General features: G+C 49.3%; 1 protein-coding gene across 1 annotated transcript in view; it reads left to right on the top strand.

The window, feature by feature from the left end:
* Nucleotides 1-640: 640 nt before the first annotated feature.
* Nucleotides 641-26,738, top strand: part of LOC105185550 (hypothetical protein) — a 48,018-nt gene continuing 21,920 nt past the window's right edge. Inside the window, exon 1 of the mRNA XM_011145148.3 lies at nucleotides 641-1,655. The gene's annotated coding sequence lies outside the window, so the exon portion shown is untranslated. The remainder of the gene's footprint in view (nucleotides 1,656-26,738) is intronic.

Below are 26,738 nucleotides of genomic sequence, written 5' to 3'. Positions count from 1 at the left end.
GGAGGGACAGGCCGGAGGCAGGCCGACTGTTGGAAGAAACGACAGTCGCCACTCGACGCCTGCACCGAACGGAAGGCAGCTCCACGCAAACGCGAACACTCGGCATTTTCGAAACCTTCTCGATCGTGCGCCGTTGTTGTCTCAACCAAGGAGGAGGAAAGTCTGTCGCGGCGACATTTCAATCGCGAACAATCACCCGCCAAATACATCGCGCCGCAAACAAATACGCGCGCGCGCGCGCGTGCGTCTGCCTCGAGAAGGTGAAGAGGAGATCAGCCGTTTTGCTGCGACAATTTTCCCACTTGGAAACAGTGCGAAACGATGAAACGTCGCGGGTTCGTTCTAGATCCAGTGTGAACTCTCCAGAGGAGAGGGGAAGAAAAAAGAAGAGAGAGAGAGAGAACTTGCGATACCGCGATCGAGAAGGGATCGCGATCGATCGGCGAGCGGAAGCGCTTCTTCCGGTCGGCGCGAATTTCGACGGATTGCGTCGGGCGATTGCGCGCGATCTCTCTCTCTCTCTCTCTCCCCTCCTCCTCCTTCTCTCTCTCTTTCTTTCTCTTTCTCTCTCTCTCTCTCTCTCTCTCTCTCTCTCTCTCCCTCTCTCTCGCCAAGAGGAGATCGAAGAGACTCTCTTGTATTCGTCGTTCCGCCGGCGTGGTCCGCTCGGCCGGAGCAGCGATTCGCGCGCGAGCGCGAGCGCGAGCGCGACCGGGAGCAGCGCGACTCGTGAAAGTGCACGACGGTGGCTCGTCGGCCACGAGGACACATCGATCGAGGCAGCAGACGTCGATCTGTCAGTCGAACAGGTGCGAGCCGCGACGCAACGAAAACAGTCGCTGGAACGAGAAGAGAGGACAAGACTTGTGAAGTGTGCGAGCGAACGGTTTCGTTGTTTCATCGAATATTGACTTTGGATAAGGAGAGACGGACGAGATACACGTTGTGTACATAAGCACATTGAAACGTAAACGAATCGAACGGATGTGCGATAGTGCAATCGAAACGGAAATAATTTTGGGAATACGCGCGTGAACGGATCGTCGGCCGTTTTGACAGACTGAAGAGAGAAAGTGACGTTCGACATTTCGAGTGAGATCGCTCTGAAGACAGAACGAAGAGAGAGAGAGAGAGAGAGAGAGAGAAAGAGAAAGAGAAAGAGAGAGAGAGAGAGAGAGAGAGAGAGAGAGAGAGAGAGAGAGGAGAAAAAAGAGAGAAAGACGGGTGGTCCTCGAAACTGGTCCCAGCGACACGTGACACTACCGAAGCCTGTGCAATCGTGAAGGAAGACTTTGTGCGCGAGTGTGATACATTCGAGCGCTTCCTCGCTCTTCTTCAGTTATTCCGTGAGAAAGTGCGGGTCCAGCAGGAGTCGCAGGAGCAGGAACACGCGGTGCGTGATTATTAATTGACGATCAGGCTGCGAGGGAGGCGAGCCAGGGAGGAGAGAAATTTCGCAACGTGACGACGCATGAGGGGAGAGAGGAAGGAGAGAAGGCCGTGTAAACACGCGCACGCGGGAAGAGACGCGATAAATTGATACCGTTTTATCGGATATCAGCGAGAGAAAACGAGACGGAGACGGACTGAAGAGGAGAGAAAGAGAGACAGAGAGAGGGAGCAACGGGCCTTGCTTCCCGGGCGATCCGAACGTGGTAAGTGCGTTGTTTCGTTTATATACATGTAGATGTAAACACGGCGGTGGAAACGCGCCGCCGGTGCTAGACAGAAATCGATTCTCTCGATTGGTCCTCGCGGATATCGCGAATGTGACGTATCTTATCGCGAGACTGCGCGTTGAGATGATCAAAAACAGTTCTCGGCGTTTTGTCGGAGGCGAGGCCGAAGAGAGAATGTCCAGTTTACAGGGGAAAAACAACCCCAGTGTAACTGAGTTTTCCGTTGCCTGGGAACGGACAGGGAACGAATGGAAAATTCGGTTGCAGGTACAGAAAGAATTTCTGTAGTTTCCTGATCAGTTCAATTGTTGTCGATTATCTCAACTGAATTTTTATACAGTCAATCGTTTAAACGTTGTTTTCGTTCTTTCAATGATAGTGTCATTATTGTTGTCGTCGCGCAGATATACTATACGGCAGGAGAGATGCGCAATGACAAAACATAACAACAATGACATTGTCGTTAAAAGGTACAGAACAAGGCTGCTGGCTTCTAATTTCTAATAACATACGATCTCAGATCTTTCTCCCCGCGTGCTATTTCTTCTACAACATTACAAATTGATCCGATATTTCTTCGCAAAGTTATCTCGCAACGTCCATGATGACGTAACGATTTTATCGCATTTCGAAGTTCGTCCGCAGATTTCGCAATCTGCGCGTACACGAAGAGTTCAGAGCTCCACTGGTGTTACTCCGAAGTGTTGCTCGAATTTATGTTGAATGTTGATGCATCGCTGAAAAATTTGCGCGACACAATCATAATCGCGATATAATCGCAACGAATCGGCATTTGACGTCGATCGGCGACGTAACGCGGAATCGGCCAAAGTAACCGATTAATTAATCACGCGGTGCGTGAGTGCGCGTTTATGCGTCTGCTTGTAAACAAATGATGCGGAATCAGGCTGAAAGCGCGCTTGTTGATACACCGGTCATTCTTTTGCGTAATTACTCACCTTCGCGATCGTCGCTCATTAATACGAGATACGCTGCGCTCAGCGCGAAGGAAGGTGCCGTGTAATTAAATTCCCTTGTGTCCGACAACAATTACGCTCGTTAACGGAGTGCGCTCTTCGCGGTTCTCAATTACGACGCGAAACGCAGATTTAACCCTTTAACGGCGAAAACTCGCTCCTCGATCACGTAATACCGTGCGTCCGGAAAGGAGAGGAGAGGAGAAAACGCGCGCTCTATAAGTCGCGATGTGAATTTGATATCGATCGAATATATCGATGTTGCTGGAGGATCATACGAACGAAAACGAACTACGTTCGAAAATGAAGCGCCGGACAAGCCGCGCGGTAAATAGAGACAGAGAGCTTTGACGAGCCAATAACGCGCAGCTCTTAGCGTAAAACACGCGACGTAGGTAGGTTCAATCGCGTCGCTGACATCGCCGGCCATTCGCGGAGTCGCAGCAACGCGCCGTGGAATAAAACTACTTCGCGCACGTTATTGTGCAACGAAAATTACTCCATTTAGCATACTCGTTACTCGCCATTGAACGCGAGGACGGGCAATTATTGACTTTTGTACCTTTCTCTTCGCCGTTGGATACATATGTATGTGTGTCACGCGATGAAATTCAACGCGGAACGAACTCCGGGCGGGATCGTGAAAAAAGCATCTGTCAGAGGTCATACTTAAAGAGTGAGGGAAGTCGATTGGAAAAGCGGCTAAGCAGCGCTGTTCATGATCGCGAACGGCGATGGACATTTGATCGGAGCAACGACTTTTGGCCCGAGTCCAAGGTGCGCGGAGGAAAAGTTTGGTTGGGTAAATTAACGTGACAATGGACGAACGAACGCGCGTCTCGGCTGAAGGACGTAATTTCCAGTTCCAGTCAAAAGCGATTCTACTTCGTAGGGACCAGGAATTCCGTTTCTTTCGACGAAAATGCGTTGGACTCGCTCATTGTCACGCTGATTCGACCAAGCTGCTTTTTCCGTGTGCACCTGCGGGATATCTCACAGAGAACGTGAAGCAGAATGCTCAAGCAGAATGCGCAACGTTCTCTTTAGCTAACGACTCGATAGCAATTTGGTTGGTCCAGCGGTGGAAAAAAACCACTGTCGAAATTTCACCGAGCGAGCGCCTCGTTCGATGGAACGGCACATTGATTCTCCGCGGGAATAAATGTTTCATCTCTTTGTCTCCGATCGCGGCCTAGAGATTAACATGTATGCCGACTCGTCTAGCGATTGAATAAACCAGAGCGATCTCCCCGAAATATTTTATTGGATCGAAATACGAATAGTACGTGCGCTCTCGTGTATCGGAGTTCGATCGCTCCAGTCCAGTTCGGCTGGCGAGGTCACCGATACCCGGTTAACGGAGGTCAGGATCCGCGTTCAGGTCAGGCCGTGAAGAAGCCAATCCAGATCAAAGTAGATTACCATCACATGGCGATGTCAACTTCTCAAGACGGTCGGCTCTTTGAGGTTTCAGTGCAGCGTGCTCGCTCGGCCGTGCGTCGTAGTGCGATTCATGTATATATATCAACGTCAAATTGCTAATATAATAATTAGCAATATCTCGACGTATGCCTAAGTAATTAGCAATTTACTTCTACCCTTTCTTTTCTACGATCAGTTAAAATCAGCTAGAATCAGTTTATTAATGCGAGTCTAATTTAGATCCGCTCGTGGCAGGGAACTTGGGGGAAACTTATAATTTGCTATTCTAATTCGCTATTTCTGAGATGTTTAAAGGTTATTCGCTCAAGTGCGTATGAAGTCTTGGAGCTACCCGTGCAACTGCGTCGTAGCGGCACTCTCCGATGAGAACCGATCGTAACATTGCGCCCCGACTTCGATCTCGATCGCGTAATTCGCAGATTCGTCTCGCGCGTTCGGCGCTGTAACGACGAAAGTGACACAGTCCGGCTTTTGACCGTGACACTCTTCTTTTCGGGGCTTTCCAGTGCGTCAATGAGCAGAGACTGGTGTTAATATGGAGAAACCCTTTGACGAGAGTCCACCGTAACAGAGTTGATTTCTCTCTGCAGATGCCAAGTCTTGTCCTTTAGCGCGCGATTTAAAGGGAGCGAGGGCAAAGGATTCTCTTTAATTCAGGCTCATCTGGCGCCTGTCTCGACTCAACTGTCGATATCGTCTTACGTAACTTCAAGTCGCGTCTTCCTCTTTCTCTTTTACATCTTTCACCTAGTTCTGGACGTTATATCACGTAATCGAACGCCCCACCCGAATCGTGCCGACCTCGGACAGCCGCATTCAGGACGAGCGATTTCAGCGCGAGCGTCCCGCGCAGAAAATAACCGAGCGTCCGTTTCTGCAAATCTTGTCCACATGGAAAACGCGCTGTTTATCCGCGTGTGTCGTGTGCGGGAGGAGAGTCATCCGGACTCAGATTTACCCTACATCGTTGCCCTTCCCATTAAAGGCAGCAGCTGCGTTTAGACGATTGGTACGGAGAGAAGAGCCCGGCGGATCTGCGCTCATAGTACCGTGCCGGCGCGGATAAGAGGGACGGGTCAATAATTGTGACAGAAATTCAATCCTTTGCAAGCTGGACCTAATGCCCACCACTGACCGCCAATTCAATCAAGCGCCCGCCAATCGCGGCCCCCGGAACGGGATTTTAGTCGGTGCGCAGCGCGCCGAGGGATTTCGTTACGGTCCGCTGCCGCCAAATAAAATTCCGTGGAACGCGCGCGGGCCGAACGAAAATAGGTATTAACTACTCGATGGCGTACTACGTGATGGCTCCCAAACACTCTCCTATGTAAATCGTTCGCTAACGTCCGTCGGAGCGCGACAAGAGCGTTCGCCGATTGTCGGCGAAATGGATGAAAAATAAATTAAATCGCGCACGCGCGCGCGGATGGGATCAATGACACGCGCGTGAGGTCACGCGGAGGAAATTTCGGGGGTTTCGAGATATCCTACCGGCGAGGTCTCGCGAGTTGGCGGTCAGCCGAGAGTCGAAATGTGCGAGTACTTATTTTTCTCGGCGAAAAAACATTCCAAGACTCACATTTTCGCGTATTCCTGCCTTCGGAACATTTTCTCCGGTGTTTGATCACTCGAAGAAGAATGCAGGTGTCTGTTCTCATAACTACACATGTGTTATGTGAGGCCGGTGACTCTACAAATTAATACAAGTGTCTCGCGCCGCGCGAGATGCGTCTCTCGCCCTGCTGCGCGCTCGGCCTCTCTCGACGTTCTCAATTGAAATTACTTAGAAGCATCTAAATGCGGAAAGCATCGCAATTTCGCGGCGCGATGCACTCAAGACGCTTCGTCGCACGTCGCGCCGGTGCGAGTTCCTCGTCGACGGACGCGCGGACGTTCACGCTCCCGGAGCGAAATGCAGGAGGCGATGACACGCGCGTTCGTGATGTTTTCCCGCGCGGAAAGAAACGTCCAGCAACGAGCCAGGAAGTGGCGAGAACGGCGCGACGTTGCGGTACATCGTCGCAGTACGCGCGTACGCGCGTGTAACATCGTGACGCGTTAACGTTATACCGCGCGCGAGGACGATGTTAACATCGAAACGATATACGACATCGCGCGCTCACGATTGCGGCTCAAATGCTCCGCTCGACGATACTTCCGCTGTAGCGGAGCGCCGCGAAAAGTGGAATTTTCCGTGCATCGCAACATCGCGCAATGTAGTCGCGTTGTGTCGCGACGCATTAGTCGACGCGACGCGATTTCGATGTTGTGGCTTCAAGTACGAAGATAAGCGATTTAGAAGCGCGACTTTTTCAACTCCTCAGCGACGATTTACGGTCTGCCGGATTGACGAACGTACGAATTTTCGTACATGCACATCCCGCATGTCGCGTCGTCAGCTGATCAAAAACAATAACAGTATTCGGAGCCGAGTACTTTTACTCGTATCGCGACTACAAGTGTCGCCGCGGTCGACAATTAGTTGCGCGACTTGAGACATAGCCGACAATTACCGACGAAGTCAAATCCCCCCGGCTCATAATTTCACAACATTTGCGCGCGGTTTGCTTATACCGTTACGCGAGGCAATTTGAAGAGGCAACGTAACGAGGATTTGTTTCGCGCTCGGCAAAGGAAGGGTCACGGTAGGCCCCCCCGCAGCCACTTTGTGGATGCAATTATAACATCTCCGCTAATTTCCACGCCGCACGAGTCGTTACACGGCGCGCTGGCTCTCTCGCGGTTGGAAATAATGCCGGTATCACGAGACGGAAAACCGTTCTGTCTTCGCGCCTTAGAAGACGCGCTGATTTAAGACGAGGGACTTCCCCTCTCGCGGCGGCTCGCGCGTCGTCAAAAATCCTGCCGTACATCATGAATAGTCATTATGCAAATTATACACTCCGGTGTCCTTAGCATAGAATTAATCCGATCGTTTTTCACGTGTGTATGTATACGCGTATTATTTTTATTTAACGAGTCTGATTTGAATAATTCTTCATGCATATGCAGCGTAACTGCGCGCGGAGAAATGGTGCTGATCGAGTCGCGAGAGTCGCGTATTTCGCATCGTGAGAATCGGCGTTCGCGACCGAAGAGTAGGAAGTATCGCTACCATCTCGCTTTCGTGGCTTTGCACATCGCGATTGTGAGCGGTTTCAGGTTCAAGGCTCTCACCGCACTACCGTTTTGTAACGTTCCGCTCATGTGTGTGTAAAGAGAGGAAAGGGGGGAGGGGCTGCGGGCAGGCGGTGCCCACCTCAATTTCTGCTGCCGGTGAATTTGGCTGACCTCGTTTGCCGATCCGCGGCGACGTCGTCGCGGCGGACTCGCCGTCGGTCTAGCCGGAGAAAGGAGTGTCATTGTGTTCGATACCGCGGAGGTCGAAAGCAAGGCGGTATATTAATCGCGGGGGCGACGACAGGGCGGAGAGGTGGAGATTGAGGGGGAGGCAGGGAGGGAGCTGAGGAGAACGCTGTTACATAACGCCAGGATGTCCGTTTGGTCGCGCTTCATAAGGCATTCAATGTGCGGCCGCCACTTCCACCTTGGAACAATTTCGAGTCGCCGAGTAGACGAGACGATTTATCGAGAAATGGCTTCTGGCCGCGCGCGCGATACCCTCCGACATTCGTCTTGCGAGCGCGCTGAAGAAACATAAAATTACAACGACAGATCAGTCCATCGCGCTCGCGCGCGCGTATTCTGTTCGTTAGGATATCGAAAAGGATAAGGAACGGGGAATCTCGAGACAATCTAGCGGAATTAAAGCGATTACAATCAGCGATGCTTATCGTAAGTGATAGCGATCATAATAGCGAACATAATGAGGCAAAAAATATAATTGCGACGCATCGCAATTATGCAGATGCAAGTGAGGATAGTTATTAACACGTTGGAACGCGCGACAAAGTGCAATGTTCTTTCTTCTCGCACTGAAGCCGCCAAGTTAATTTAATCCGATAAGTCGGATTGACGCGATCGCGAAAAAATGTCGATTATACGCGCGAGTGCGGAATTCTCTCTCTCTCTCTCTCTCTCTCTCTCTCTCTCTCTCTCTCTCTCCCTCTCTCTCCCTCCCTCCCTCCCTCCCTCTCCCTCTCCCTTTTTCTCTTTGTCGAGAGGCGTTCGTGAGTCCCTTTCGTCGCTGTGCACGGAGGAAGTGATCAATGAAAAATAGTCGGCGACGCGGGAGAGCGTCTTCCTTTTCATTGACCGACAGCGCTGCCCGGCAGCTTGGCTATTACGGTAATCGTAAGACCCGGCGCGAGCAATTACGCGAGCAGATATTTAAACGGCGAGTACCTGTCGCGCGCGCTGAAATATGACTCAGCCCGGAGGTAAGACTGGCTGACTGGCTCGCTGCTTGGCCGGCTGGTCGGGCCTTCTTTTGGAGCGGATATGTCCACCGAAGGATTCTCGGAATTAGCAGTAAGGGATCTCGAGCGTGCCGCAACGCGAACCTGCCATTGTTGCGGAATGTGTTGTTTGAATGTTCAAGACATCGAGCCTCCGTGCAACCTCTATGCGAAAAAATAAAGAAAAAAATGTAGCGGAACGAAGCGCTACGGTCGCGGTGAACCATAACGATCGGGTCAGCCTAATCTAAGTGGCGACGAACGCAGTAAAAATTCTGGGAAAACACGAAAGCGGGTCAAAATCGAAACGAAAAAGCGTCAGGTGTTTATTTCTTCTCTTTTGCTTTATTCCGACTGCGGGTGATCCTTGGGAAAAACAGCCAGTTGGAAAAGAAAGTGAGTTGCAATAGGAGATTCAATTTGTGCCGCGTAGACACAGTAAACTCATCATTGTTTATCCTTATCTTTCGACTTTCGGAACGTATCCGTCTAGTACAATGGGAGGATTTCTTCCCTAGCGGGTAAATTTTTCCATTAAACAAGGTGGATCTGGTTTTAACACACAAAAAATCAACTTTTTTGTTCACTAGCATTACAGATGCACTACAGGTTCGCTCGCTTTTCCTCATTCAACGTCATTTTCTGAAGATTATTTTCTGAATTTCTTTTGTATCGCTTTTTACTGAGATTTCTTTGTCATAGTAAATCTTCATCTTATGCTACGTGCGACTGATGAACTGTCATTCCCGTTATATTATTATTATTATTATTGCTTCCAAGAGACATTTTGCGTCGATGAAGTCGCCGATGGACCTCTCCCGATGATCCACGTCGATTGTGGCTCCGACTTAATTTTTCCCGGCGTTTTGCTCGCCAGTCACGCCATTTTCATTCCATATTCGATGCGAACCAAATCAATTAGACGAGACTTAATTATAGGAGCGCAGGTATACGCGCACCATCTGGCGCGATGATTAACGGGAGAACTATTTTCTGTCGTTTAACGCGGTTTCCCGCGTGTAACGGTTCCCACGGGTAGGCCGGGAGAGTTCCCGCGAAACGGATGACGTTGTCGCTCGTCCGTTCGCTCGCTTGTCCGAGCGCGGTCTTCCTTTTGTCTTCGTACGTACCTTCGTACCTGTACGGCCTCCGTACAGGCCGGCAGGAAACGACTTCCCTCGCGCGAAGATCCACGCGCGGAGATGGAGTGCGCGCTTACGCGATTCCGTCGGAAAAAGATAACACGACTCGGGTTACCTATACCGATAGCAATAACACCTGCTGAAGACTCCCCTTGAGGCTTCCCTTTTTCTCTCCATCTTGGATATAAGATTAGAGATTTCGTGGGAAGGGGGGGAGGCGGGGCCGATTCAACGTGTCGGGGCTGTGGAAAAGCGCACGATCATTGGCAACGCCGGCTACACACGTTGTCACGACAGAGAGCGCGGTAAGTGGGCCAAGCAATGTGTGCCTGTGTGTGTGTGTGTGTGAGTCGGTGCCAAACCCACATCGAAGGTGATCACCGGCGAGGGATGGGGCTTTCTCAGGGCCAGCGACCGCCGTCGTCGCCGCCACGGGCGCAGCTCGGGCTCTCTGCGGCTGCCAGGATCGACGTGTCGATCGCGAGAGATCCAAGCTAACGTCTCGCGTTACATCGGTGGATTGTAACGGATTGTACGAACCGCGACCGCGATGACCATTCTAATTTGGTAGCGACTCCAGAGCGGAGCCGAGAGGACGCGCGACCGGGTGATGCTGACGAGGCTTTCGGCTGTGATTCGGCTCTCTCGTTGTCCGAGAGCGGTGCCGCGAAACGAGACACGTGAGTCGTCGTTCCCGATCTCGTCGTCGACGTCGCAATGCGCGCGCTCGAGAGAGAGAGAGAGACCGCGGCAATTATTCCGCGGTATAATAATCGCATTAATTACTTATACGGGCAAACAAGTTCCGAGCGGCAGGACTCGGGCGTTTCTCATCTTCTCTCTTCGCGTCATTATCATTAATACGTTCTCGTCGAACTTGTACTTACATTCGCGAATTGCTCGCGCGCGCGCGCGCGCGCGGCCGGCGTGGTGATTGCGCACGAGAACAGGAGTAAGAAGTATTTACTTCGGGATATAATCACGACGGACGGACTGCTTAATTAGAGAGGAAAAAAGGATATTTCCGCGACGCGCGGGCAAAACTCCGTGACGAGTTTCTCCCCGTTCCTCTCTCAGCCTCGTCGCGTCAGAAAGAGAGAGAAAGAAAGAGAAACTCGTCGCTTTGGAAAATAGTTAATGGCGATTCCTGTAATTGCTCCGTGCCGCGAGACAAGTGTCTATATCTTGGCTATTTCATAAAAAGGATCAATCTTTTCTATATATAGAGCGGAGAAAAAGATTACTGGTCCCTCGCGCGAGAGGCTTCCGTTGACTTTGCGACAAAGAAAAAGGAAGAGAAGAAAACGCGCGCGAGAGGAGAGGGAGAAAGAGAAAGATAGGGAGAGAAAGAAAGGGAGAAAGAGAAACGAGTAATATTCTGTTCACGCGAAGACGATACACCAAATCGTCGCATTTATGCAATCGGTATAGCGCACGACGAACGACACGGGATGAATCGATAAGGCACGTCGAGTGAAAGCAAGTCGAATTTCAGTCCGACGATGTCCCGGCCTTTTTCACGGCGACGCTGTTTTCGCGCTCGCGCGCCGATACGTATGACGACGAGATGAGGTGTGTTTAAACGTCGTCGCGGCTCGTCGGGCTTTTTTCGGTGTGAACGATACTTAAATCATTTTAAGACGATGCTCTCTGTGCAAGGCGGTCTGGTGGCCTTAGGCTGTCGGTCACTGACACTGTTTCACAACCCGTGCGACGGGCTTCGACGGGCTCGTGTCCTCACGTGATCGCACAGCGGAACCGAAAAGCGTTCGTAAATCCGAGCGGATGCTTTATTTCGATTCCACGTGATGAGGAGATCACCGAGCGCTCCCAAGGAGCTGCGTCTGTGTGTCGGCCGGTCTTTCTCTCCTTCGAGAAATCTCCCACACAAGTACATTTTGACGAAACTTATCGTAAAACAGAGTGACCGTTAAGTCTGTTGTGTAAATTTGACGCGGTGGCGAGAAACGGGACATCCCACATAAAATTGTCGGAATGAGCTACCTGCAGAAGGCGGCTGTTGAACATGAAAATCCACTCGCCTATTACCGAGATGTTTCCTTCGATTACGATAACAAGTTGCAAATATAATGCAAATATAATCTACCGTAATGTAAAGCAGACATGTTTTACACTGCACGCGGAAGAACGACAAATGTAATCAATGAAAAAAAGATGTATCTTCTATCTGGGATACATCGGCATATTACAAAGTGCTCCATCGCCGATTCTCCAATGCCGAATATCAAGGGCCTATAAAAAAATTTTATATCACTTATCTTTCGAGATATATTAGCGTTAATCACCGTGCCAAGATTTTTCGATAAATTCTGCCAGACAACAATGAGCGGAGGCTTGGGTCGCCCGATAAAGAAAGAAGATTCTCTCGCGAGGTAGGGGAGCATGAAACGGAGAGAAGGCTACCTTCACTCGGTGAAGGAGCACGAAACTTTTCCGCGACCTTGGGAAGCTTCGGCATAAATCGTGCCGGTAAGCGCCGAGGAAGAGCGACCAGGCGACGCCTCGCTACGCTCCATGACTCTCCCCAAAGGGCATTCTAAAATCGGTCTTAAGGTCGTCCAGGAAACCGCAATACCATTTATTCCCCCCGCAATCGGAGAAACTTCTTTCTCGCGAGGATCGCTCTACCGTCGCCGTCGGTTTCTCGCGGCGATATTTTTCTCACGTAATATCAACGAAGGCGACGAGCAGGAATTTCTCGAAGCGAAATGTTTCCGGAGTCACAGTCCGCTTGGGAAACTCGACTCGCCGATTTCGGCTCTACGGAAAAAACAGGGACGATTTAGCACCGCTAAATTAGGCGGCCGGTGATACGATCGGATTGACCTTGCTCGGCAAGAAACTACTTTGATATTTCGGAGCAACGACCGTGCTGGTATGATCGATGCGGACCATCTCAATTTGCGCTTCGAAGAAGCGCGAATCGCCCGAAACCTTCGCGTCGGGTCGAAAGCCATTGGGAGAATTACAACAACGGAGCCGAGCTTCGTTTGTGAGACTAAGGGGTTAACAATCGGGTCAATTCGTCGTCTAAACCAGTTAGCCGGAAGACCAGATACGATCGGCAAAACCGATAGCGTCCGTCTAACTGAATTATCTCCCATCGATCGAGCGCGCGAGACCTGCTTTTCGACGAGCGGATTTCAAACTTGTACAGCGACGAATCTTTTTTTTTCAAACGTCGTTTCGGGAGCATAAGTCAAGAGGGACATTCTTTCCCTGCGGGAGCTGCAGGCTCTTCGGCTGCAGAACTTAGCTTTATTCAGAGCGAGGTAAGAGTAATAACTTGGGAAAAAAATAACATTGCAGGATTTATGAATAAGAAAGAGTTGAGAGTTAATGGAAAGAATCTCGAGTTGAAAACGAATGAATAATCTTGAGATTATCTGCAGATAAATACCCTGAGGCAGCGTTTATTTGATTTTTACGCGCATTTTTAGAATCCATCCGCGCTTTCGTCCTCGCGGTCTCAGTCGTCTCACGTCGCTTTTTCTTACACGTTGTAATTTCATCCCGCCGAGGTCAGGGAGAGCGAGGCGCGCGATGAAGCACATACACTTCTTCGCGCGTCGTTGTTTTTCAAATTCCTCGCCTTCCTCGCGCCGACTGTTATAATTGCACCAGCGTCGCGATTGCGCAACGGTCTCGTCTCTGTTCGTTTTCTCGCGTCCACGCGAGTAATTCGCGCAAATAATGACGTCGACCGCGCGCTTCCGGGATGATGAGCGACGATAAATCTCGTTCGAGGGATCAAGCCGCGCCCGTGCTGTGATTGCTCGGTTATGATCAGGCTGGCATTCGGGGAAAAATTTCCCGCCAGATTTCCAAAGCTCGCTTGAACGAGATGAACATCTTTGTATCAGACTGATACGAGAGATCTGTCACTTCTCTATTTTAGATTCTTGTAAGAAGTTTGGGTATTGCAAGAAAAGTGAAAGGTCCTCCGTTAAACACCTGAAAAATATTCAGGCAATGATGTTCAGTTTATTCGTAAAAATTATTAATCTTTCGTAATTTCATTTCCTATTTTATTTGACAAATACGTCCAGCTGTCTATACCAACCTAACATATAAATTCATCCTTTTGTGTAGTTTCTATGTCACAATTGCAGACTGCAATTATCGGCAAATATTTCTTGATAAGATAACAGACCGAGAGAGAAGAAAGTCAGCATAATAGCGACCGTCAACATGTTTAATATAGTGATCGCTGGTGAATACCGGATCGGACATTAGAACGAATTATAGGTAGAAACTCCCGCCCGCGGAGAAAGTACATAGGCGATCGAACGTAGAAGTAACCGCTCGCCGAATGGAGAAAGTGCGAGTCGGCGAGCGAGTTTTTAATTTAGAGCACGATTCACCCTTTCGAATCCCGCTTGCCCATCGTCGTTTCGCGGCAATTCCCGACCTGCGAGGAGACTTTGATCGAAATTTCTACTGTCGTCGCTCGTTACGCTCATGTCTATCGCACTTTTAACGGAAAAAAGCTTTCTCCATCGGCGCTCAACGGCTCCCGCGAAATTTTTATCTCTCTTCGCTTATAGAGCGTTATCCTCGGCTGTACTGACTGCGTTCATCTCCAGCCGTTCCAAGCGAGTCTTCTTGAAAGCTCGAAGGATATAACGACCGACGGCTTTCACTAACGCGTGAAAGCACGACGATTTGCTTTTTAGTATCCGCGATTCGCAGCTTTATGTTTATATGTGTAGAGTCCACGTCTCCTCTCGCGAATGTTTCTTCATTATTATTTTCTACGGAGAATCTATATATATATATATATAGATTCTCCGTATATTATATTATATATATATATATATATAATATTATCTATATATATAGAATTATAGAATATATAGAATTTTATTATCAATATCTCTAGGGAGATCATAAATAACAGATCAATCCATTTGTGTTGAATCTTGTCGCGTTATAAACTTGTCACATTTATCGTCCGTGCATATTTTAATAATAAATTGAATCTTCTGTGTACAACTTCTTCAACACCGACTCGATTTCTGCTTGTCAAGCAGAGATGTCTTATATCGCTAGGCGCTTCAGAATTTCTACAATCATGAAACAACGCGAAATTTTCTCTGAAGCAAGTTGCATACCAAAAGACGAAAATTTCTTTAAAATTTTTCGTCAGCTTGAAACACTCGCTCTAAATAAGCGAATCTTTTCGAGATGGCTCCGCGAGTGATGCGCATAAGCTCGCAATCCACATCAATCGTTACGCGCGTGCGTCTGACGCTTTTACCCGCGAGCGAAGCGAAACGTAGAAACCGAAAAGCTTCTTTTAACACCGTGTACTTTGGAGCGCGTCCAAAACTTTCCAGACAGTTGGGCGCATAACTCGACAACTCGCGGGAAGGTTATCGAAGAAGTAGAAGAAGCTCATCCCGCGACTCGAGAATAATATTTACGATAGCCGATGTTGATGGTTAAGGTGGGCACGATCGCGCGCGTTGACGTTGAGATTAAACGGAAGCCGCGTCCCGAATCTATATACAACATTCACCTTGCTTCGCCTATTATCGGAGTCGCTGGGAAAGAAAAATCTTTTTTTGCCGGACATTGTGCTGTAGAAAACTTTCGTCGCAAAATGAATGCCAGCTTTAATTTAGTTTCTTTTCTTTTTACGACGTATAATTTAAATATATATATTTATATTATATTTAAATACATATAATTAAATATATATTACATAATATTACATAATATTACATAATATTACATTTAAATTGCGAAAATATTAAAACGAAAAGTAGTTAAATTTCATATAAATATATATATATATATATATACTGATCGTTATGTTATTAATTAAAAATTAATTGTGGGTACATATGATTTTGATCATTTGATAAATGATCGTATTACAACATGCGAGCGTAATGACAAGGTCGCTCAAATGAGCTAGAAGTCCGGAGCGGAGGACGGAGATTTAGGTCGACATTGAGTGCGAGCAGAATGCGCATTGCAGCCTCGTCCTTGGCCGATCTCGATTATCTTGGCGCTTCTCGTTATCAAGCGTTGCGCAAAATTCGATGATTTACGATGAGCCACGATGGCGTTTTAGGCAGCAGATGCGCGATGAACGCAATAAATCCGAGGCGAAGGATTACAATGGAGCTCGCGCGGCAATGGAGATTGAATTGGAACAAATTGCGATATCGCGAGAGTACACGCGTATGCATTATGCACACATACATGCCTACACGTATTAGATAAATAACCAAGCAATGTAATTCATTTTCTTTCAAGGTAATTAATTGCAATGCTAAATTTTAATTGACATTCTGAGCCAACACCCACGCGCATCGGATGAATAAATTAGTGCAATTAATCTTCTTTTAAAGAAGATTAATTACAATGTTGAATTTTTTAATCGACGCTCTAAGCTGATGATATGTAAGCACCGAGGTTATCGCTACGATCACAATATATCGAACTTGTTCGATCACTGAAATTCGACATTAAATTTTGTTTACGAGCGACGAAAAGTCAACTCGGCTGACCACCGCGCGCGGTTTGGAAATAATCACGCGTGCGATAGCGAGCAAACCTAAATTTCCGGCGTGCAGATGAGTCGAGCTCTCAAGCCGCGAGCTTCGTAAAAGTACCGTGCTTTATCCGCATCTCAGCCGAAATATTATGAGAGCTCGAGCGTTCTTCAAACAACCGATAAATCCATCCGAAAAATACTGCACTAAGCGTGACTACCAACGGTAGCGATAGCTACGAACAAATATATCATACGTGATGAATGTACCGTACCAGAACACTTTTGACATAAATAAACGACCGCGCTAGGCCGTCGTGTCCAATCTCGATTCTCGTCTAAAAGCTCTTGATCAATTAGACGAGCGTGCAGCAGCTGCTTGATTGAGCCGGTGAATTTCGACGCTGTTTTCCGTCCCATCTTGACCAGCTTTTTTTTTCAGAATAAAATATGCATTTGTAATCCCCAGCCCGCTTCTCTCTCGCGCTTGAATGACTCTTTAATAATTCTTCTTCCTGACAACGAGTTTTCTCACAGTGATGCATATCTTTTTATTTCGTCTCATTTCGAAAGATTGCAAAGTAATCAACTCCCGCTGAAGTGTCTGAGTGGATCGTAAAAGAAATACACGCTGCGTTTTCGCATATTTTTGTATTTAGAATTTCATATGTAAGTTTGGCAATATTTTAATATACGCTTTCCGTTTTTCGACGATTCAGTAACACTCGGTGTGTGATTATCTCGAGAAAAGAAAATGCGATAATCTCCTTTCTTCTTGCTTCTTCTGCCGTCTAAAGCGCACTCAATCCGAGACGCTGACGTTTAGTGTTTTTAGTACTCGCGCGCCGGCACATTCCCGTCGCGCAAATCGCAATCGAAATCTGTGCGATCCGCTCGTCGTCGGTAATGGGAGTCGCACGGCATCGCAGCCTCGCGTTTTTTCCCCGTGCACCCCGTTGACCCTCTTACCTTGACCGTGGCACTCCTGAATTCCACCGATAATTCCTGCGGCGCGGCACGAAAGTAAACACCGCGATCGCTTTCTCACGCCGACGACGTCGCCGTCGCCGTCGCCGTCGTCGTCGGGCGAATTTCCTTCGTTCTCGCTTCGCCCGTCGCTGGAAAAAAAAAAAAAAAGAAAAGACAGAGACCTGCCTGCCGGTCGGCCTTAACGAGTCCGGGTAAAAACGCTTATTGAAAGCCGGGGGATGCCCAGTTGCGCGCCGATCTCAAGGTGGACTCGAAATTAAACCGTCGACGAGGTACGATGCTGCGTTTCGATACGCGAACCGGACCTACACATGACGCGCGAGCGCGAACCGTGGGACTAGAATACAACCGGTGTCGTTCTGCGCCTTGAGAGCAGTGCGAGAAAAAAGAAAAACAGAGACGGAAAGATTACGCGCCGCATATCCCGCCATCCATTGTTGCCGCCACGAGAGATTTTCGGCACGTACTTCTTCCGCTGCTTTCAGTCGCGGATATTTTGGGCGATCTAATTTGCATTGAAATTACAAATTACTGCACTGAGAGAGCGGCAGATTTACGGACGCTGGAGCGTAACGCCGTTAAATGCTCAAGAATGTACTACCTTCGCCTCATTCATCAAATTCGACGCGCTCGCCGGAAAAGAATCGATCGTCGAATCAATTCGCCGATTCGCGGTCGTTTCGTCCCCGTCCAATTAGAAGAATCTCGGCCGGCGTTTTACGGGCGGCTCCGTCCGAGAGCCTTTTGGTGAACATCCAACCTTTACGGTTCCACGAAGCGCATTTGTCGTCATGGTCGTTACTCGCTTTGCCGAACGAGACAGCGCGGAGCGGAGTTTCCTGCCTGTCTACCACCGCGCTTTGGAACACACAGACTGTTAGAAGCGAACGCGCAAAACTGTAACTAGTGGACAAGATGACGACGCTCGGGTAGACATGCGGACGCGTCGTCGGGGGCCCGCGGTTTACGCACAGCGCGAAAATAACTTTTCGTCCTGAGAGACTCCTTCGGCGAGGGAAAACATGACGCGGTTTGACGACTCGACGGACGCGCGTTGCCGCTTGCGACATTTTCCGCCGGTCTCTGTCTTTTTTTCTTTTTCGCTTTTTACTCTTTCCCCAGCAGTCTCATCGGTAGCCACGCGATCGTCTCCCGATGCTGATGTGTCGAGAAAGATAACCGACAAAACGACAACTCCACGTGGCTCCGGTATTTTCTATGACGTACTTGGCACGTATCCGCGTGTCGCGCGTCGCAGTCCCTCCCGTTGAGAAAATTCAGCTACTCCTCGATAAGCGAGATAAAGCACTCGGGGAATCGTGTTCTTGCGTGGTCAGCTTCCCCGTCTGGAATCTCATTCGCGCCATCGTGCGATTCGGCACGTTTTTCCAGCATTGTGGAGCGCCTCGATGATATTTGGGCGCCGGGATATCCGGCTTTTCGTTCATTCGCGCACTCGAGCTCCGCGAGTCTCCCGCGAATTTTTCGGCTCCGAGTCGAGCGTGACAATTCGATACATCGCTCTGTATATATATATATATCTTCTTTTTTGAATCCGCCGGATATGACTCTGTCGTTTCGACATCGCTTGCTAACGACGATATCAAAGGCTGGATAAAGTAGTATAAATTATGGATTTGCTAAAACGACCAGTCGTTCTGTTTGCACGAGGTTTTATCGCCTCTCTTGAGCAGCGGTCAACACGTAATGCACAATAAACTGCAGGATTAAGAATCAAATTAGCATACTCATGAATAATTTGTCCCTCGATCAAAGAATCTTTGCGGTAGCGACGTAACCGCAAACTCGGCTCGTGTACGATTTGTATCTCTTCCTCGACCGGAAGCGGCTCGTATCACCGACACGATTGCGCCGGGCTTATGAGTTCGCGGCACGCTCGCAGTGCTTTATTGCGAGCGAACGGGCGAAAAGCGGTTATTGTATAACGCTCGCTTAAGTTTTATAGCCGTCGGGTGCGCAGCGGAGTGTGCGATTTCGATAATTAAATAAGAGCGATTCCGATCGACGCGTGTCTCGCGCGATGTATCATGCATATTAGCGCTATCTCGCGCTGTTATCATCCGCAGAATGAGCGAAGATCACTTCTCCGATCCGCAGAACACGCCGGCACGATTAGCGAAGTCTCACGGCACTTCAAATCGGAATCTCCGCGCGGAGATTTAAGATTCCGCCGAGCTACGAGTAAGAATCGTCGAAAAACCCGTCGATGAGCCTCCGCCCGTTTTCGGCCGAGCGACAACGATTCTGCGGCTCGATTGTCCCGATTGTGCGAGTAGAAAAATCGATAAAACCGGCGCGAAGGAAGCTGTGCGATGGGACGCGTATTCCCGCATCCATCTCCGCTCGGCTCCTGCCAACCCCCTTTGTTCCTTCCGCCCTGCCCGGCGTTTCCGCTCGTCCGCCGAACCCGCCTCGCAAATCGTCACCGTCAATTTCCATAATTTCCGCGTGAATGCACGCGCGTGTCCCATTAACGCTCTCCGGCCACGTCCGGCTTTTGAAAAAAGCCAAAGAAACGACGTTTCACAACGCTCCTTTTTGCCGTTCTCCGCACGCGAGCTGTGCGCCCGCGAGTTGTGCGCGAATTCGCGCGTATCGCGCAGGTGAATTATGAACACCGCGATATTACGACCCTGAATCCCCCGTACCGCCGAATGGCGTTACTTTATGGACGACAGTCGGTATAATGCCGCGATTAACACAACGAATCGTATCGCTAATGAGGCGTGAGTCACGCTGAATTTTGCAATTTCGCTCGTGGGATACGCGCGCGAGGGGGTGAACGATGCGACGCGCGCGAATGACACAGCGTGTGGGTGTGTGTGTGTGTGTGTGTGTGTGTGTGTGTGTGTGTGTGTGTGTGTGTGTGTGTGTGTGCGTGCGCGCGCGCGCGTGTGTATGAAAGTCGGTCGAAGCTTTTCGACGACTGTGCGTAGAGTAAGAGTTGCGTAACACCTCGAGTCGTGTTACACGAGTCAATCGTGCGGCTGGCCTTTCTTCTATCGTTTACTTTCTCCTCTACGCGAAATCGTCGATCATCGGCTAGATGAACGCGTGCCGCCGCGATTAGCGCACGCAGCCTATGTGAGACGATTAATATGATAATAAGTGCACGGGGACGAGTTTCCCACGAGTTGTCGCTCGGCTCACATCGATTGAACAATAATAATCCTAACATTGATGAGAACATGGACAAGCTTGTAGGAATTTTTTTCTCAAAACTGTTATTTTTATAGTTGGACGTAACTTTGCTCAATAGTGTACTCATTGTCTTTCCGATGGCGGAAGGCCATAAGAAACTGAGGAGAAGTAATCAAGCTCTGCTTGATTACGGGGTTATCGACTTTGGAGGGGTTTTCGTAAAAGCTCTCGACGAGCTCATCGAACAAGCTAATATTTTGACTACGTTCGCTAATATAAAGTTCCCGTCGAAGGGTCAGGGTTCAATGCGCGTGCAAACGCATTCAGCTCGCGCGCTTCATCCATTCGCCGTATGCATCGTCATGCGCGCCCATAGCGACTTCCTATTTATTGTGATCTCCGTTTTCCTGGTTGCGCGATGCGTCGCCGCATCAGGCCGGCTTAGGAGTGGTCCGTCGGTTTGATCTCACACGACACGAGATAACCTGAATTGAACGGGCCGTCTTGACGCTTAGAGCGTATTAGAACAATTATCAGAATGATTTAGAGCGAAGAACAGCGATGAGAGAGACTCCGCGGCACTCATCAGCTAATTAAGCGATACTTGCGGTTGTTATCACGTTATCCGACGGACGAGAACTTCACCGCGTCGTGTGTTCGTGCCGTACGTGCTTTTTTATGCGCAGCCAACTTTCGCGCAAAGTGAACCGAAGCGGTCGTCGCGTTACGAACGATCGCCGAAATTAATCTTGATCAGCGTAAGTGTCGCAATTTGAATCATTTCTCGCAATCCGGAGATAATTAGCGACTGATACTCCGACGACATCGGACGAGCAATAATTTCAAGAGAATCAATCGAGAAACCTGTTCGCTATTTAACGGGAAAATCCCTCCTCACACTTAAACAATATTACGCTTTATATTTGTATTTGAATTGTGATACATTTTGCCTCTTCCATATTTTAATATTTTAATTTTATTATTGGACATAAAATTGGAAACAAAATCATGTATATTTCTCTGCACTACTCCGAAACTATTGGTGCGGTCGCGGAAAATAATCGGCCAGTACTGACTTGTTATTTTACACAAATAGAAGATTACGTTTGGGATTATTGCAAAATAGATACGTCATAAATTTGATTGCAAACATGACTAAGCGCAAAGTTGAAAGAGACATGAGAGAACCAACTGTGAACGATTAAATTAATCGACGACTAGTTGGTGGCGCGTGCAACACGACGGTGAAAACATTGAAATTCCCCCGAGCGTTGAGGTAGGTCCGGCACGCGACCAGATTCGCGATGAATGTCATGATGGTGGCTCGCGCCATGTTGCGGCCAAATGTTCGCGGATGCCACGAATACCTGAAAAATTCCAGACCGTGCGTTTGTATCTCCTCTATCAAACATCGCATCGACTTCACTACACAGCCGCACGTAATCTGCGACACTTCGGACGTGTATATCCGTCTTGGAATCACTTATCCACAACCACATCCAGGAAACGACAAGAGGGGTGACCGTACGAAAAATCATTAAAGAATTCGCAAACTTCTCGGCATTGTCGTCCGGAGAGAGAAAATCCCAGAGACGACGCCCGCTATAAATCGCGCAATGAGCAATCACGAACGCAGCATAAAGTCACGGTTAAGCACGAATCACAAATTCGGAGACGACAACGATGACTCGTTGTATTTCGAAAGTACCCTCGGAAACGAGAATCAATCGGTTACTTTTAGCTCTCGCGAAATCGTGGAATTCCCTTAGGACAGGAAACGCTCGAATCTAATTAGAATCGATGGGTTCAGAAAGCACCAGCACCACCAACACTACCACCTCCTCCTCCTCGCAGCGTCTCTCATAATCGAATTATGCAAATCTGCTGTCGGGACGGAAATCACTTTCGCCAGAGGCGAGCTCGAGCAACGTCTCGGCGCGGCGGCGACGTTAGACGAGATCCGAAGCGATCCTTCCCTTGACACTATTACCGTCGCGATCGTTTCGCGTTCGCCAGGCGCGAAACTGCGAGATATCGCGCTGCTATTCATATTATTACTTCATCGGGTGGAGTAATCTCTCTCCCTCTCTCGCAGACAGTCGGGTTGCGGGAATTTCAGGAATTCGAGCGGAAAACTATTTGAAAACCGCGAGGCGATACCGATCTCGCGGCGCGAGCTCGAGCGCTCTTATTATCGCCACCAATTTGATCGGGCAAGTATGCGAGGGTCGGTGTAATTATCGCGCATGAATTGTTACCTCCGTCTGTCGCTCCGGAGTAAAAGAAAGCGCGCGCTCTAGGAGAGCCGGCGCGAGCTCGCGAGCCGTCGAATTGCGAGAGACTCGAGCGTCGAAGTCTATCAGAGCGTGTCTGAGGGAGTTGCATTGATTTTTCATCGATTCCAGTTTGCGCGGCTGGCATTAGCGGCTGCCGCCGCAGCCGCAGCCGCCGCCGCCGCCGCCGCCGCCGCCGCCTCCGCCGCCGCCGCCGCCGCCGCCGCCGTCGCCGAGGTTCGCTGAACGTGCAGCGCGAATTAGCTCGAAAGAATTGAAGAAATTCAGGCTCTCCGATTCATAGTCAACCTCGAGGCGGAAAGGATCTGTGCACGAATATCGTAATAGAAAATCGATTAGAAAATGAAAAAAATCCGATCAACGCGACGTATCCTTATTAATTAACCTGACCGCTGCGGAGGCGATGGCTGCGCGCCGACGACGGATGACGATGTTCCTCCGTGGAAAATCCCCCCGAGGAGACTTTCTCTTTCTCTCATTTCTTCCAGAATCTGATCGTACGCCTTGATTTGCGGTTGTCCTAGTTGTTACGCACGTGGAGCATTTTTTTCCGGATAATATCGACATTCGCGCGTACCGAGTAAGCGCCATATTAGCCTGTCCTAAGGCTAAGATATACTCGTGTTATTCGAAACATTTGAAAATACGTAGTATTGGAAATTATCTTGCATGTGATATAAATTTCCATATCGCAAAGTTAACAAGATATCCAAAGAAATTATCAATTAATTGTGACGTATAATTGTTACAATAAACTTCTCCGTATTTCGAATGAGAATTTTCGTGATAAATAAAATCGGCTGATGCGGATGCCGACAGACCGATCTCCACCGATTGTTCCCGGAATTTTCATCGTGGAAAAATGACCATTCTATTTTCAGCGTAAATCAGAGCGAGCTTCGAAGGCTTCACTAGAAGCATCATTAATTAGATTATTCACGACTCCCTCGCGCGATCCTTTGTCCGTGTTTATCTCCGATCGGTCTGTTTTTGAAATCGACTCATTGTTCCGTTAGGTGTTCATATATTTTCTGACAAAGCACAAAAGAGAGCAGCGATAGATGTTGTTTTAACCGCTTCCATTAGATATATCAACCTGTTACTCAGCCTACCGCCGCGCGGGGCGCTAGAGCCAGTTAATCAAAAAGCCCACATTGTATACTCGTTACTCGTGTATTACTCGCGTTCTTTAGCATAATTATTCACTTCGAACTTGCGGTCTCTTGCAAGATTGCCCCAGATATCGAAACTCGCTCGTCATTGTAGCATTCACGGCTAGGTACTCCTGTTCCCCGTCAGATCGTATCTACTTTGTAAATGGTGGAGTACGACGACGATGTTGAAAAAGATGAAGACTTTTTAATGCGCCGAGCGCCGAGCGGCTCGCGTGAATATGGCGGGGGACAAAAGTAGAAATAATATGTTGCAACCGGCCCATAATTAGGGCGATATCGCAGTACTAGCGCGCGCAGTGTGGCGGCGCGTTTATACGTACGTATGAGAGAGACATTTCACATTATGGCGCATTGTGCGCCGCTTGTGCGCGGCGTTTCTCTTCTTTTCAGTAATGAGCAACGACGGAGCGGGTAACGCTCGGTCGCGCGATTGGCCGCGGCTAAACCGCGACTCGCCGCTCGGCGAAATATCGGAAGTGAGCGATTTGCCGAACCAGTTTCCTGTGGATTTTACTGCGCTCTCTCAAGACCTAACCCGGCCGTTCCTTCCTCCGCTCCGGCGAGCACCGGCGAGAGGTAGTCGCGCGCGCGTCTTTTTTCTTATTACCGGCTGCTTTTCATTGAAATTTTCGTCATCATCGCTTTTATTATCTCACTCGAACGTGCCTCTCGACAAGCCGCGACGAGCCATAATAGTCGGCCGATAACTCGCCGTCGCCGTCGCTGTCGTCGTCGTCTCTTCCGCCGTCTCGCGAGATCGGGAGACCGAATTATATCGCCGGGGGGGATCGTCATAATTTATCGCGAATATATCCGCGAGCGAGGCTCATTTCGCGATTCTTTTCGCTCGGGCGCGATCCGCAGGCGCCGTGACTCACGGAAACATAACTCGCGGTAAAGCCGAGCGATCGCGCGAACAGATAACATACGACGTTATTTTATGACACCCGGCTCGCCGTGCCGATTAATTAGTTTACACGAAACTCTGCTGATGCTATCAAAGCGAGACAGTTGGCCTCAAGGTCCTCCCGCGTGTCGCTGCGTTCCCCGACGACGACGACGACGACGACGACGACGACGACGACGACGACGACGACGACGACGAAGAAGACGAACACGACGACGAAGCTGCCGTTAAATAGCGTTACGATCCGCTGCCCCGGCTACGCCGCTACGCCGTTTTTCATCCAACGCGCGGGACGTGTTCGCGAATGCGTTACGCCATTTTTCTAATTGGCCGAGCGCGACGATCTATTAATCTCTCCCGATTACGAAATGATCGTAACCTCGCGTGTCTCTCGTGAAGTAAGCTTTCGCGAGTCGTGCTCGGCGATGTACGAATTTAACAAACGCGCCGAGTCGGTATGGCAACAATCCCCTCCCCCCTTTCGACTATATTTCACTGAATCGAAGGCTATCTGTTTTCTCGCGATGTATCTGTTTAACAAATTTCCGACTCGAAGTGTCTCGTCGTCTCAAATATTCCGAGTATTCCGAACGTACATTTGTTTTCAGCGACAACGAGCGTCATCAAGAAACTTCGAATCGACTTCGGACAGTCCCGTTATTTTTGTACGTTAACGAGGAACAAACGACGGAGCAGAATGCGCTCTGCACGTCCGAAGAGAAGCACTCTGAGACATTTTAATGTAAAATTCCCGAAGCACTCGCAGTAGCCCGATATCGACACGTGAAATGATCCTTTCGAGAGAATACGTTCAAAATTCGACAGACACGAGTGTTTCGTCGGGCTTGAGGAAGGCGCAGCCTTCGTTAAATTCGTTTCGCCCCGTATTCCCGAGGGAACACGACCATGCTAGTCGATTCGAGCACACTCGCGGGAATGTATCTCCTTTTTTTCCTGCGATGAGAATGTTAGCGGTACACCGCGACGGGGTCCCATTTGCGCGCTGATCTACGACGTTCGAGCGGAGCGAGCGAGTGAGCGAGCGAACGAGTTTAGGATTCATGTCGCCTGGATGGGCTGACGGTGTTTAATTGCGCGACGATGATTTACTTGCAACGATTCGTCGTCGCTCTCGGTCTCGTAATGGCAGACGGGCCGACGTGTCGATTTCCAGCGGATCGCGCCGGTACACGGAGGCGACCCCGTAAATGCAATCCTATGCAAACCTGCGCGCGCGCGCGGATACGGGATCTCATTTCTACTTTCAATTCGCCTTGAACTTCTTTGTCTTCATCGCTCGCCGCGACCCGTCGAGCCCGATCACTTGTTTCAGAGAGCTTGCATAATCCGAATACCTGCCGCGAGAGATCTCCGCCATTCGCGGGATAATCGAGATATATCGTTGCAGCCCGCCAAGTTGGAAAGTTTATCTGCTTCCCAGAGACGCCGGCAAATGTTACTAAAAATGATCCACCGCCGTCTCTAACGGTTCTTCGTTTTATATCGAAGACGTGTCTGCGATCTCTCTGCTCCGGCACTCTTTCGATAATTCGCGAAGGCGCGTCAAGAGAGTCTCACGGTAGAACGAAGTTTTCAGCTAGTTAGGTTCGGTTGTGCCGCACTCGTCAAATTCGCAGGGACTGAAGCGAATAATCGAATCGCCACGTGTCAGCGCTCCGCTGATCTTCAGCGAGAATCGCGGCTGACGACGTTCGAAATCTTTCCACTCGCGCGCGTCTCTCTCTCTCTCTCTCTCATTATTTTGCGTCGCGTCAGGCGTGAATGAAAGATGGAGACTCATTGCTGCAATTTACGCCTTAAATCTTGCGTGACAACGTCGGGGTTTCATTGGCGCGCTTACGAATCGGAAGCAATCGCCGAGGATTTTTAACACATACCTCGCGCCTTTTCAACGATTCACCGTTCGAATATTGATCGACGAGTCAATCATTCTCGCACGTCCGCTTTCGTAGACGAGACTCGGCGGTTAACTCAGGTGGCAAGTGTCATTGTTCTCTCGGAGATCCGCGACCGGCTGTCTGAAAGGGAACAAAAGCGATCGCGAGCCCCGGCGGAATGGTCTGC

This window comes from Harpegnathos saltator, unplaced genomic scaffold (genome assembly GCF_003227715.2).
Source record: "Harpegnathos saltator strain DR-91 unplaced genomic scaffold, Hsal_v8.6 scaffold414, whole genome shotgun sequence".
NCBI lineage: Eukaryota > Metazoa > Arthropoda > Insecta > Hymenoptera > Formicidae > Harpegnathos > Harpegnathos saltator.
This window is presented reverse-complemented; position numbering and strand designations above follow the sequence as displayed.